The 15025-nt window shown below is 31.1% G+C and overlaps 1 protein-coding gene across 5 annotated transcripts in view; it reads right to left on the bottom strand.

Annotated features, from left to right (window-relative positions):
* The window catches only part of LOC130447468 (Ig-like and fibronectin type-III domain-containing protein 2), a 206141-nt gene that overhangs the window by 111990 nt on the left and 79126 nt on the right, over window positions 1-15025 (bottom strand). The gene's annotated exons all lie outside the window — the stretch shown is intronic.

The raw sequence follows: 15025 nt of genomic DNA, 5'->3' as shown, positions 1-15025 counted from the left end.
AATACATATTTTGCGTTTAAATATTCGTTTTGATTTTGATTCTATCTCATTTTAAAAAAAAAACGGAGCCAACTCTTCCGGACTTACCCTACGTTTAGTATTGGTGGTTGCTAAATAACTATTAAACGATGAGGCGTCATCAAATTTGGAACATATGCTGTATAGATTGTGTATTTCATACTAAATTGGTATTTTTTGAGTAACTTTCACCATCTCTAGGTCTTACCGTCATAGTAAAGTAAGTAAGAGAGAGTTTTCTATTTGATGTATCAAAGAATTATTAACAATAACCAATCTTCTATTGTTGAAGAATTTTTAAGCACAATATTTACTTATTTCAAAGATAATGATCCTTTTAATAGAATATAATCTATAAAAAACAAATTGATGATGAAGAAATTAGCTTTGAGAATCTAAAGAATGTGTTGGTAATAAAAAAATCTGCTTATTTTTGAATGGAATGAGACGTTTGGGCGTCAACACTAATTGCCATTATTTTTCATCTCATTTCTATTCAATTTTTTTGGCTGTCGCTGAAGTTTCCGTTGGAGGAATCAAAGAAAAGACGAATTTTAATATCGCCTAATTGGCATTCGAGCAACACGCTACGGGATATAATAAATAACATGGAAACAAATTTTGCGGTTTTTAATTTAACGTGTTTTCCATTACGGCGATTCGAAGGAGCAATGAGCCAAGACACAAATTATCGTTGTGCCGGCGTGACAATTCTAACACCCGTAAAGATTTATGGCCGCCGAAGTACGAGTATGGACCTTTTCACACGCTCGAATTTATCAAGAAAAAAAAACGGAAAACGTACGGAATTCATATAACTCGAAATAATGGAAATTATTTTTTAATATTCAAATTGTGTTCGATTGAATTTTATGGTCTTAGGCACGAATTTTATAATCTAAACCATACTGGCATCGAAATTATGGTAAGTGACACTTGTAATAGATCTTCGGGCTAACCAATGATGGTTCACTACATTCATAACAATACAAATAAAGTACGTAATTTAATACCCTAATGGAACTGAAGAGTCCAAGGGAAACAATCATCTATGATGTGGGTCCCCATTAAGATCGTGTACCATAAATATCTATGAAAACAATAAACCTTGAATTTAAGTAGCTAAATTTATGATTTTTTACAGTCAAATTAATATAATGATGTCTAAATGACGAACAGATCACATTGATTCGCACCGGGGTCAGTTGATTTACACACAAAAGATTGTATCTTTGTTATAATTGTACTAAAAGTACTTTGTATCATCCTTGGCGCAAAGCGTGACGGTAAAAGTTATAGACGTTGACGTTTTGAGTTGGTAAGAGATTTAGAAGAAACAAATATCGTAGCGTAATTTTAACTTTATTAATTTTTTCGATACTATCTAGCTATTGGTCTGGAAACAACAATATGCATGGATCTCCTCCATAACAAAATTTATTCTAAGCCAATAAGCGCGAATTACTCAAAATTTAATAAAATAAAAGTTAAAAAAATAATTGTAGGATCAAAATAAAAATCGCATGTTTTAGGATGCTATTTATGTGTTTCAACATTCAGTCAATGTATCTAAAGCTATATTATATCCATGTATTTGTAGAAAGTCTTCCACGGGGACAACCTGTACAATCTAAAGATAGCAATTAATTTTCATTTAGTAGGCTACTGTCAAATAAGCTACTAGGTGATATTCAATCACAAATTGCAAGTAACTTAATTTGTTAATGTCATTTTGGTGTCCATATTTTCAAAACCTGTATTTAGAATATCTCCAAAATGATTTTCCACCCATTTTAAGTGAAATTGATTGGACGGGGAGGTCAATTTGTATGGCCACCACGTTCCCCTGAATTAAATACAATGGATTCATGTTTTGGGGGATATCTTTTTATATGCAACACCTGTTAAAACAAACGATGATTTTATTGATGGAATAAACTTCCATTGTGATGCTAAAAGGCAGAATCTTGGAATACTCTTCGAAGAAATTTCCTCCGTAGATTCCGGAAATGTGTAAAAGTTCAAGGTGCCCCTTTCGAACATTTATTATAGTTTTTTTTTGTTTTTAATCGATTAGTTGTAGGCTAACCAAATTTTTCCCTGAAACATTCTGTATTTTGTAATGAAAACTGTCCTTTAAATTTTTTCTTGTCTAATTTTTGCCCATTTCGCAGTTTTATTAAGTGAGCTTAACAATTTTAGAATAATAACGAGAAAAGTTAATGGATAATTATACAGTATAAAATAGATCTAAGAAGTTACAGAACATTAAATGGTACTTGGTCATTTCGAGCTCTTTTCTCTTTCAAGCTAAAAACTGTCAAGGAAACAAGGATAAACTCTGACGGAGATTTAAATTTATGCCATTAGAGTCCATTTAAACAATATTAGTGAACGAAAACGTTCCAAGGTCTTTTTGATCTTGATAAACTTTAATTTCAATTTATTTCTGTAAGATATTTCCACGGAAAATACGTTTACAGTTCGGAAAGGTTTCCAATCAAAAATATATTTGATATCCTTGTATTTTTATTCGAGTTTAGTCAACTTCGACGCATGAGTATCCAAAAATATTTCTATTCGAATAAAACGCATATTTTACTTTAACTTATTCAAATTTATTTATTATACTGCCCAGATTTTTAAGAACGTGAAATTTCCCGTTATGTTTAAAATATTCGTTATAAAAAATAATCATTATCATATTTTTATATAATTATTTATATTTAGAAAACAAAATATTTGTTTTATTAGTTTTTTTCTTCGTTTTGAGAATGTTTATAAAATTCTACAGTTAAAAATAAAACCACATATTTACGGTAGATAGATCGAGTAGAAAAAATTCAAAATTAGAAAATCAATTAACTAGCTAATCATCCTCGTATATATCTTCTTTTATAGCTTATTTTGAAGCATTCCTAACCCAGAGTTTTTCAATTTCTATATTCCTAATCCAGCAATTTTTCGATGTAATCTATTGGGTCCTCCGCAAGCATTTGACATGGTTTGGATTACCCTCGAAGTACACCATGGAAACTTTTGAAAGACATAGTTTTTGCTGGAAAAATATAGTAATAGACATCCAACTTTTCAGGAAAAAATCCCATGATTTTCTTTTGATTTTTCCCATTGATTTTCTCTCATTGATTCAGGAGGGTATTTAACAAAATTTTTCTTCTATCGGGGTGAGTCAAAACTTCTTCTTTTGAATTCGTTTGAGACAATTTAGGAAACTTGAAACATATATATCTAGTTAATATTTGAAAATTTCTAAAAATCATCTATAGTTTTGGTTGATTCAATGAATAAACCCTATTTAAATTAATCATATTTTATTTAAAATTATTTTATGAACCCACGAACATCACTACACCAAACCAGTTCGTCCTCTTTGGTGAAATGCTGATGTCTTTACCAGAAAAATGAGGTACCAGATGGTAAAAGATTTTAGCCTTGAACCTAACAAACCTAACTTTGTTTAAAATACTTTAAAAATATTATTCTGGATTTTGTGAATGTGATTTGTGTGGTTATATGTGAAAATGGATATTTCGTAGAATATTTTTCCTTGGATAAACCAAAAAAAAGCGATACTTCCATACCTCATACGGTACATTGTAACATTTAGTGTTTTATATAAAAATAGAAATCAACATTGTAGCATTTTCAATGTATTTTTATTTCTAATTCCATTTCCAACCGCATTTCTAGCTTACTAAAAATTTATTCACCACAACAAACCCATAACTCTGAAATTTTCTTATTGACAAGCAGTTTTCTTATAGTATATTATCCAATGAATAGTTAAGTGTGTCATAACTCACGCAGTTGTAATTGATCGTGAAAATTATCGATATAACCATAAGTTTAGTATCATACTTTATGTATGATTTTAACATTAAACTCGAAGAACAGACTAAGAACTCAATTCACAAATTAACTAAACCGTTTCCTGATAGGTTTAGGCGAGTTACACACGTTGCGGCACGGTGAGGGAAGTCGCAACGTTTTAGCGATCAGTTCATTGAAAAATGTCGTCGTCAATGATGAAATGCTGACATTAAAAGAAGATGACGACGAATAATTAATTATTATTAATAACTCAACTAGAATTTTCGGATTTACGCTATTTTTTTTTGTTTATACTTGCTATTAATTGCTCAAAAGTAATTGAAAAATCAATATATGAATTGGAATGTTGATTAAACAAAAAAAAGGACTCAATATTCTAAAATGAAAAGCATTCCTTGCTCAAACTGATACTCGATGTAACTTGTGCGGATGACATTTCAATTCGAGCTGCGTAATTTCCACAGATGACAATTAATGTCAACTGCACTATGAGAAGGTTGATGTGTGTCGATGAACATCTCTTTGTACAATAGCCAATCGGCTGAATCTATGTCTCTGGTATGTAATAGAGTTTTTGCTTTGTGGCAATCACGAATCCAATTAGTCTTCTCTACGTTATTTCTCATTGTGTTACGAAATAGCTCTCAAATATTATTTCTATGTAATCAATACCTTCGAAAAAGACATCTTCATAATTATGCATGGAAACTTCCAAATATAATGACTAGATATACAGGATGTCCCACGACAAGTTAAAACTAAATGTATATGGCAAAATACTTTCAAATAAAACATCCTGTATATTAATACATTTTTGAAATCTGTGAGAAATTTCAGTATACTTTTATCTAACAACTTTTTTCGAAAAATGCATACTTTTTGAGTTATCAATTTTTTAAAAAAAAAATTTTACTTTTGCAGACCCTTATAAATTATTTTTTTACGAGGATATTTCTAAAGATATTAAAATGGTTTATATTCGTTTCCTTTTATCAAAATCAGGCGTATTTGAATCTGCATTGAAAAATTTTTCATTTTATACAGGATGTTTATAAAAAGTGCTCAAACTTTAACTTCGTAAATATCAAATTTCTTTATTTTTTCAAATAGAACCACCCGGTTTTTTCTATTTTAATGCATTCAGATATTAAATGTTTTCTGTAAATTTCTAGAAATGCAGGTGTGGTCAAAATTTCATTTTGACCCGTTGATACAAGTTTACTCTTTGGGCTTTTTTTATATTGTTCAGTTCTTCGTTAGTTCTTATGCTCCATAATTCTTTACTTATTTTTATAATAATTTCCTCAATACCTTTCTACCTACATTTACATCTCTTTTCAACCCTAAATTTGATTGTTACAATCCCATCATTTGTTTTCTCTGCGAGAATATCATCTTGACCACATCCAGAAGCGATTATCTATTATTCGATATCTCAGATATTTGTTATTTATTCCATATTTCTGCGTCATGAATATTCTTTTGTGTATATCTATTCTAAGATTTCTTCATCACTTGGTTCCTCCTCTTCTTTATGTTCCAGTTCTTCTTCTTTTTTTCTGTGGTAGTGTGGACCTTGAATATTTACAGCTTATTTGTTAATTTCACTCCTTTTAGAAAGTTCAGACTGTGGGATGGTTCTAGCTGCCAGATATCATTGTCTTGTATTTCATACGCTTCCAGATATAATTTTAATCTTTCACACTTCGAGAAAATGTCGTCCCTATCTACCTTTTTCTATTATTTGATAGCTGATACCACAAAAGGGTTCAGATCTTATGAAGCGAGTGTCAATCATCAAAAACTAAAAGACTGATAAACAAACAACCCAAAAAATATCAATCCAAGTTGTATTTTCTTTTCATTCGATATTTTTTTGTTATTTTTGTGTTCTATTTTACGATAACGAATCAACAAAAGCATAATATTCGAAGCAAAACAGTGAGATATTTTAATTTGTAGATAAAATAAAGAGATTGTTGTGAAAACACGGACAACATCGATTCTATATTCACTCTCGAGCAGTTTTATTTATTCCTTCCGACCGAGAAACAATCGACAAAGTTGCATACCCTGCAACACCTACAATCTCTCAGCAAACAGTTCTTTTTACGTCGATTCGCCTGTCTTCGCTCTTATTCCATCCCTTCGCGTTCATCCCTTTGTGTTGATCGTTATTGACTACGTTGGCACGACCGATGTAACGATTCAATAGACTGGGAATACTAAAAATTGTAGCGACATAAATATAAAATACAGTTTCGTTCGTTTTAAGGTGGTTGATGAAATCAAAACTGCTTTATGAAGGGTAGTTTCCAGATATGAAGATTACGTACCGAAAAAAACACAAAGTACAGTATCCTTAGATAATTATGTTTTAGCTTTAACTCCTACAACTTCTCAAGTTCAGTTTAAGTTAAATTAGTTTCTTCTAAATTATTCTCCAGTTGCACTAAGTTCACTTCAAGTTAAATTAGTTTCTTCTCAATTATTCTTCATTTGCTCTAAGTTCAGTTCAAGTTAAATTAGTTTCTTCTTAATTATTCTCCAGTTGCTCTAAGTTCAGTTCAAGTTAAATTAGTTTCTTCTCAATTATTCTTCATTTGCTCTAAGTTCAGTTCAAGTTAAATTAGTTTCTTCTCAATTATTCTCCAGTTGCACTAAGTTCAGTTCAAGTTAAATTAGTTCCTTCTCAATTATTCTCCAATTGCCCTAAGTTCAGTTCAAGTTAAATTAGTTTCTTCTCAATTATTCTTCATTTGCTCTAAGTTTAGTTTAAGTTAAATTAGTTTCTTCTCAATTATTCTCCAATTGCCCTAAGTTCAGTTCAAGTTAAATTAGTTTCTTCTCAATTATTCTTCATTTGCTCTAAGTTTAGTTTAAGTTAAATTAGTTTCTTCTCAATTATTCTCCAATTGCCCTAAGTTCAGTTCAAGTTAAATTAGTTTCTTCTTAATTAATCTCCAACTGCTCTAAGTTCAGTTCAAGTTAAATTAATTTCTTCTCAATTATTCTCCAGCTGCTCTAAGTTCAGTTCAAGTTAAATTAGTATCTTCTCAATTATTCTCCAGTTGCTCTAAATTCAGTTCGGTTTCTAGCAATATCCACTCATTACTGTTTGAATTGCTCTAAGTAGTTACTAATACAGCTCAAACTGCTCTATATTTGATTCTATTTCTATTGATATCTTCTTATTTCTTTCCCAACTGCTATAACTAACGACTGGAGTTCTATTAGTATCTTCTCAATTGTCCTACAACTTCTCTAAATTCATTTCAAATTCAATCAGTAACTTCTTAATTATTCTTCTCATTATTTCTTAAACTGCTCTAAGTTCGGTTCAAGTATTATGAGCACTCTTAACACTCCTCAAACTGCTCTAAATTTGGTTCTATTTCTATTGATATCATCTTAATTCTTCTCCAACTGCTCTAACATCGTCTCGAATTCTATAAGTATCTTCTCAATTTTCCTACAACTTCTCCACATTCTGTTAGGTTTCTAGCAATATCTTCTCATTATTTTTTAAACTGCTCTAAATTTGGTTCAAGTTTTATCAGTAGTTTCTTGATACTCCTCAAACTGCTCTATATTTGGTTCTATTTCTATTGATATCTTCTCATTCCCCTTCCAACTTCTCTAAAATCTATTTAGTTTGTAGCAATATCTTCTTATTACTTTTTGAATTGCTCTAAATTCGGTTCAAGTTTTATCAGTAGTTTATTATTACTTCTCAAACTGCTCTAAATTTGGTTCTATTACTATTGATATTTCCTTATTTCTTCTCTAACTGCTCTAACTTTGGCTCGAGTTCTATTAGTAGCTTGTTAAAACTGCTCAGACTGCTCTAAATTCGGTTCTGTTTCCATTAATATCTTCTTATTTCTCATCCAACTGCTCTAAACTCGGTTCGAGTTCTATTTGTATCTTCTCTATTCTCCTACAACTGTTCTAAATTCAGTTCGGTTTCTAGCAATACCTTCTCATTACTTTTTAAACTGCTCTAAATTCGATTCAAGTTTTATCAGTAGTTTCTTAATACAGCTCAAACTGCTCTAAATTTGGATCCATTTCCATTGCTATCTTTTGTTCTAAATAATGAACTATACTGAAGCTCGAGGTAATAATTGAATCAAAAGTGTGTGAGATATTCAATAGTCCTCGATTCTTGATCTGTACTTTAAGGGCCGACAAAGAAAACAACCAAATATAGAGGGGAACCAATCTTTATACTCTATATATAGAAAAAAAACATCGTTTTATGCTGTTTAAGTGTTAGTTTGTTTGAAAATAAAGAATCTCGATAATCATTTCAAATCCTAAGCAATGTTTTGTATAAAAATATGAATCGCACTGTTCTAGATGGAATTTCGTTTCAACAGGATGGTCAGTTGGTTTTTGAGACTAACTAACTTCTAGCCTATGGGTTTTTTTGCGTATTTTCCACTATTTAGTTGAAAAAAATTAATAACAAAGCTTGAATTTTCAACCACTATGTAAAGCAAATTATCAGCTGCGATACCAAATATTACAGAAAGTTTAGACATGCTGTAGATCCTAAGAATGTAAAATTATAGTTGTAGGAATGCATATTCTGAATGAAGCACGTCAATTTGATACATTTAACCTGTAATTCAAATATTTAATTCAAAGTGAGTTGAACTTTTTTTTCATTTTATTATATCGTGTTGATTCCTATGAGTAAAATATTGTTAGCTTTCCGTTAGCACATCTGGTTAACGTTGGGTTTTGTGTCCTACGAGGGTCATAATTACGCTTGCAAGTAACCTCGTCCTGACACGTCCTGTCCTCCCATTTCCTGCAATGTCTCCTTCTAAACAGCGTTCGTCACAAAACGAATAGGCGGGAGAGCGTAAACGTAAATCGTGTTCGGTGTTAATTTGTTTGCTTTTGTGAAAGGGTCGGGGTCTCCTTGTGTGACGAAAAGCTGAACGAGACGAGTTTTCCACATCTAATAAAAAAAATCTGTATACAACAAGTTACAAAAGTAAACAAATTTCTATGGTAAGGTACTAATTAGATCACGTAGAACGCGATTAGTTTAAGCCTCTAAGTTTCTCTAATCTCTAATTTGTTCTAAATAAACATTTTGTATTGAGCGTTATATTCAAAAATGGAAAATTCTGCACAAAGTGTTTCCAACTCATTAATCAATTTATTATTTTCAAAATTACTTTTCGAACTCTACCGATTTAAATCTAGAGCACCAATCGTTTCAGAGTAGGCTATGAAAAAGCGTAAATTTTAAGTGTAGCTCCTGTATATTATTCTTCAATTTCGAGATGTTTCTCCACTATTTTCATCAGAGGATAGATCGAGATTGATAAGGTTCCTTTTTTGGTACAAGATCCATTTCAAAACAAAAAATTCAGGTAAATAACCATGAATATCTTGCGCAGTTCAGTTAATTGTTTCATGTTAGATCTATATTAATTCAGAACACAACAAATATCTTCAATTAAAGAGATTAAATAATAAATGTGGATTGAATTTTGATAATATTGCGTTTATATAAATAAATATTATCATTAAATAAACAAGATCTATATTGTTTGGAAGAAATTATAATTTTGCGAGGGTTTCCAATGACTATTTTCTGTTTCTTAACCTCGAAATTTGACTTGTAGAAGATAAATTTCCATCAAGACGTTGACGTTATTGCATACTATTATTAAGAAGTGTTAAAAATGTTTTAAACATCTCTGGAATAAAGAATAGAGATAGAAATAATTATGAAAAGAATTGTCTTATTTCTTTGTTAAGTAGGAAACTTTTTACACAAACCTCGTAGTAGAATCTTGAATATCGAGATGTACAAAGAAAATTTTGATTAGATGAAATATTTGGTAGTAATAATGGCTAATTATTATAATCAACTGACTACCTAAAATAATTCATTCACTTGTTAATAATTTGCAGTGAAAAGATTTGGATATATAAAAAAGATATTTCGATAAACCGATCAAGGTCGATGTTATTATTGATTTTATAGTAAAAGCAATTATCAATCATATCGTTCGACTGAACATGATCGTAATCGAATTTCATATAAAGACACACGTATTTTGCGAAAACTTTCTTAACTAATGAAGCTCGATAATAGGTAGCTCCAAACAAGATAGTGAACATCATCCAAAAGTGAGTTAATGATTTGCTACGTGTCTACTTTGTAGAGGAATAGTGCAAAGTTGACTGTTTGTTGGGATTTAATAGAGACTGGGGATAGTGGGAAACGACACAAAGTTTCCAGTGGCGTAGAAAGCGATAAATTTCAAAAATTCTGTATTTTTACTCCTTCGAGGAATAAAAAATAGTTCTAAGTCGAAGGTGTTGTAAGAAAAAATCAATATCGTGAATGAAATTCTTTGTTTTAATTAGATGAAAAGAAAAAATTCGAATATTCGTTTTTAAGAATATTCTACAGTCCAGCCCTGCTTAGTTTGACACTAATTCTAACCAAATTTATCCGTACAAAGTTAAAACTTTTTATACTTTAGAAGAATTGAAGTTCTGTTTGTCTTTGGAGAAGTTAACTTTAGAAAACGTAAGGCTTCGAAATAGGCTTCGGCTTCGGCAATTACTTCTTCAATTGAGCTGAATTTCTCACCAACGAGCGAACAGGTCTGGACTATAAGGTGGTTAAGAAAGCGAATTGAAGTGTAATTTCCTCAATTGAACCATCGTTGTTATCGAATTGCGATTTGGTGCATTGTCTTGGTGAAACAGTGGTTTTTATTTGATTTTTGCATTCGAACGATCCAACAACTTTATATAGTATTCATCATTGATTGTTTTTCTCTTTTGGAGATAGTCGATGAACGATATTCCAAAATACTGAAGTCTAACAGACTGTTTGGATGCTTCGAACTTAGTTCACTGACTGCAGTCCACTCTAGATGATGATCCTTTTGATTCCTACGTAAAGTGACGGATCCATTGTCACATACCTGACTCATTACATGTTAACGTGGTCAAATACTGCTCTGAATCATCAACACGTTGTTGTTTTTTGGTCGACTGTGAAAAAACGCGGTACCCACTTTGAAAAAAGTTTTCTCGTGGTCAAATATTGATGCATTCGGTCATCCAAGTGTGATCGTGATCATGGAATCAAGTTTGGTGAATGCAATAATCGCAATTAAGAGGAAATTTGTTGCTGAGTTGTCTTTGGTCTCTTCTGAATGCGTTATAATATGCAAAGATATTTTGATACAAACTGGAATAGGTTATAACTTCAATTCTTTGAATTCTATGAAAATTTACATTCAAAAGAATCTAAGATAAAGACAATTTAAAAATAAATTCGCAAGGGTATAAGAATTAATAATTTAGTAAAATTAATATCTGTTGGTGTTAATTTTTCTTTTGTTTTCGTTCTAATGAATTTTCTTTCCATGTCATTTTGATGTATATCTCGTGAAAATTAAGGAAGTATTTTCTATTTTTATTAGATACTTGAATTTTTATAATTAGAATGAATCGCCTGGAAGCTCGTTCTCTACATTGAACTAAATTAGTGATGCAATTATCTGGCTCTCATTGCAATGGAAATATTTAAAGGAAATTCTAATATTTAAATTCTGCAGTTCTAGATATTTGTTAGAAACGTTTAGACCTCTAGCAGTGCCGTGTTATTTATATAAGAGAATAATTTTATTTCAACGCAGATATTAAACGTGAACCAGCAACTATCTTGGATAGTGGATAATGGAGGTTATTATTCACGAAGTGAATGTGTCCCCAAAGGGCAAAAATCATCTTAAATATCTTGAAAAAGATTCTACCAATCAAAAAAACTTGGTGTCATAACACATACATCACAATATTTGGAAAAAAGATTAAGAAATCATTAACATAAAAGTTTATAAATAAATTCTTCAGTTATCTACTATAGATTGGAATTAAAAATTGGTTATAGTACAATTTATATTGGGGACACTACTAATTGTGAGCCGTGAAGTTAAAATTGGATGTCAGATTTGCAATTATCGAGGGGGCGTTTATATAGGACAAACATCCCAATACTTTCAAAATTGATTACGAAATTCTCGAAACAACACTTTCAGGGTATATTTTCTTCTAGATTAGACTTGAAAAATCGATGTAGTATAATTTTTATAAGTGACGTCTTTGGTTATAAACCGTAAAGGTGAGAATCGATGTCGGATTTACATTTCCAGCGACTCAAGTATACACACTTTTTCTGTGGCATCTTTATATATGAATAGATAAATCCAGGTGTTGTTTATATAGGACAAACATCCCAATACTTTAAAAATTGATTACGAAACTCTCGAAACAACACTTTCTGGGTATATTTTCTTCTAGATTAGACTTGAAAAATCGATGTAGTATAATTTTTATAAGTGACGTCTTTGGTTATAAACCGTGAAGGTGAAAATCGATGTCGGATTTACATTTCCAGCGACTCAAGTATACACACTTTTTCTGTGGCATCTTTATATATGAATAGATAAATCCAGGTGTTGTTTATATAGGACAAACATCCCAATACTTTAAAAATTGATTACGAAACTCTCGAAACAACACTTTCTGGGTATATTTTCTTCTGGATTAGACTTGAAAAATCGATGTAGTATAATTTTTATAAGTGACGCCTTTGGTTATAAACCGTAAAGGTGAGAATCGATGTCGGATTTACATTTCCAGCGACTCAAGTATACACACTTTTTCTGTGGCATCTTTATATATGAATAGATAAATCCAGGTGTTGTTAATATAGGACAAACATCCCAATACTTTAAAAATTGATTACGAAACTCTCGAAACAACACTTTCTGGGTATATTTTCTTCTGGATTAGACTTGAAAAATCGATGTAGTATAATTTTTATAAGTGACGCCTTTGGTTATAAACCGTAAAGGTGAGAATCGATGTCGGATTTACATTTCCAGCGACTCAAGTATACACACTTTTTCTGTGGCATCTTTATATATGAATAGATAAATCCAGGTGTTGTTTATATAGGACAAACATCCCAATACTTTAAAAATTGATTACGAAACTCTCGAAACAACACTTTCTGGGTATATTTTCTTCTGGATTAGACTTGAAAAATCGATGTAGTATAATTTTTATAAGTGACGCCTTTGGTTATAAACCGTAAAGGTGAGAATCGATGTCGGATTTACATTTCCAGCGACTCAAGTATACACACTTTTTCTGTGGCATCTTTATATATGAATAGATAAATCCAGGTGTTGTTTATATAGGACAAACATCCCAATACTTTAAAAATTGATTACGAAACTCTCGAAACAACACTTTCTGGGTATATTTTCTTCTGGATTAGACTTGAAAAATCGATGTAGTATAATTTTTATAAGTGACGCCTTTGGTTATAAACCGTAAAGGTGAGAATCGATGTCGGATTTACATTTCCAGCGACTCAAGTATACACACTTTTTCTGTGGCATCTTTATATATGAATAGATAAATCCAGGTGTTGTTTATATAGGACAAACATCCCAATACTTTAAAAATTGATTACGAAACTCTCGAAACAACACTTTCTGGGTATATTTTCTTCTGGATTAGACTTGAAAAATCGATGTAGTATAATTTTTATAAGTGACGCCTTTGGTTATAAACCGTAAAGGTGAGAATCGATGTCGGATTTACATTTCCAGCGACTCAAGTATACACACTTTTTCTGTGGCATCTTTATATATGAATAGATAAATCCAGGTGTTGTTTATATAGGACAAACATCCCAATACTTTCAAAATTGATTACGAAATTCTCGAAACAACACCTTCTGGGTATATTTTCTCCTATATTAGACTTGAAAAATCGATGTAGTATAATTTTTATAAGTGACGTCTTTGGTTATAAACCGTGAAGGTGAAAATCGATGTCGGATTTACATTTCCAGCGACTCAAGTATACACACTTTTTCTGTGGCATCTTTATATATGAATAGATAAATCCAGGTGTTGTTTATATAGGACAAACATCCCAATACTTTAAAAATTGATTACGAAACTCTCGAAACAACACTTTCTGGGTATATTTTCTTCTAGATTAGACTTGAAAAATCGATATAGTATAATATTTATAAGTGACGTCTTTGGTTATAAACCGTAAAGGTGAAAATCGCTGTCGGATTTACATTTCCAGCGACTCAAGTATACACACTTTTTCTGTGGCATCTTTATATATGAATAGATAAATCCAGGTGTTGTTTATATAGGACAAACATCCCAATACTTTCAAAATTGATTTCGAAATTCTCGAAACAACACTTTCAGGGTATATTTTCTTCTAGATTAGACTTGAAAAATCGATGTAGTATAATTTTTATAAGTGACGCCTTTGGTTATAAACCGTAAAGGTGAAAATCGATGTCGGATTTACATTTCCAGCGACTCAAGTATACACACTTTTTCTGTGGCATCTTTATATATGAATAGATAAATCCAGGTGTTGTTTATATAGGACAAACATCCCAATACTTTCAAAATTGATTACGAAATTCTCGAAACAACACTTTCAGGGTATATTTTCTTCTAGATTAGACTTGAAAAATCGATGTAGTATAATTTTTATAAGTGACGTCCTTGGTTATAAACCGTAAAGGTGAGAATCGATGTCGGATTTACATTTCCAGCGACTCAAGTATACACACTTTTTCTGTGGCATCTTTATATATGAATAGATAAATCCAGGTGTTGTTTATATAGGACAAACATCCCAATACTTTAAAAATTGATTACGAAACTCTCGAAACAACACTTTCTGGGTATATTTTCTTCTGGATTAGACTTGAAAAATCGATGTAGTATAATTTTTATAAGTGACGCCTTTGGTTATAAACCGTAAAGGTGAGAATCGATGTCGGATTTACATTTCCAGCGACTCAAGTATACACACTTTTTCTGTGGCATCTTTATATATGAATAGATAAATCCAGGTGTTGTTTATATAGGACAAACATCCCAATACTTTAAAAATTGATTACGAAACTCTCGAAACAACACTTTCTGGGTATATTTTCTTCTGGATTAGACTTGAAAAATCGATGTAGTATAATTTTTATAAGTGACGCCTTTGGTTATAAACCGTAAAGGTGAGAATCGATGTCGGATTTACATTTCCAGCGACTCAAGTATAC

Source organism: Diorhabda sublineata, chromosome 8 (genome assembly GCF_026230105.1).
Source record: "Diorhabda sublineata isolate icDioSubl1.1 chromosome 8, icDioSubl1.1, whole genome shotgun sequence".
Classification (NCBI taxonomy): Eukaryota; Metazoa; Arthropoda; class Insecta; order Coleoptera; family Chrysomelidae; genus Diorhabda; species Diorhabda sublineata.
Note: the sequence above shows the minus strand (reverse complement) of the source record. Positions and strands in the feature narration are given on the sequence as shown.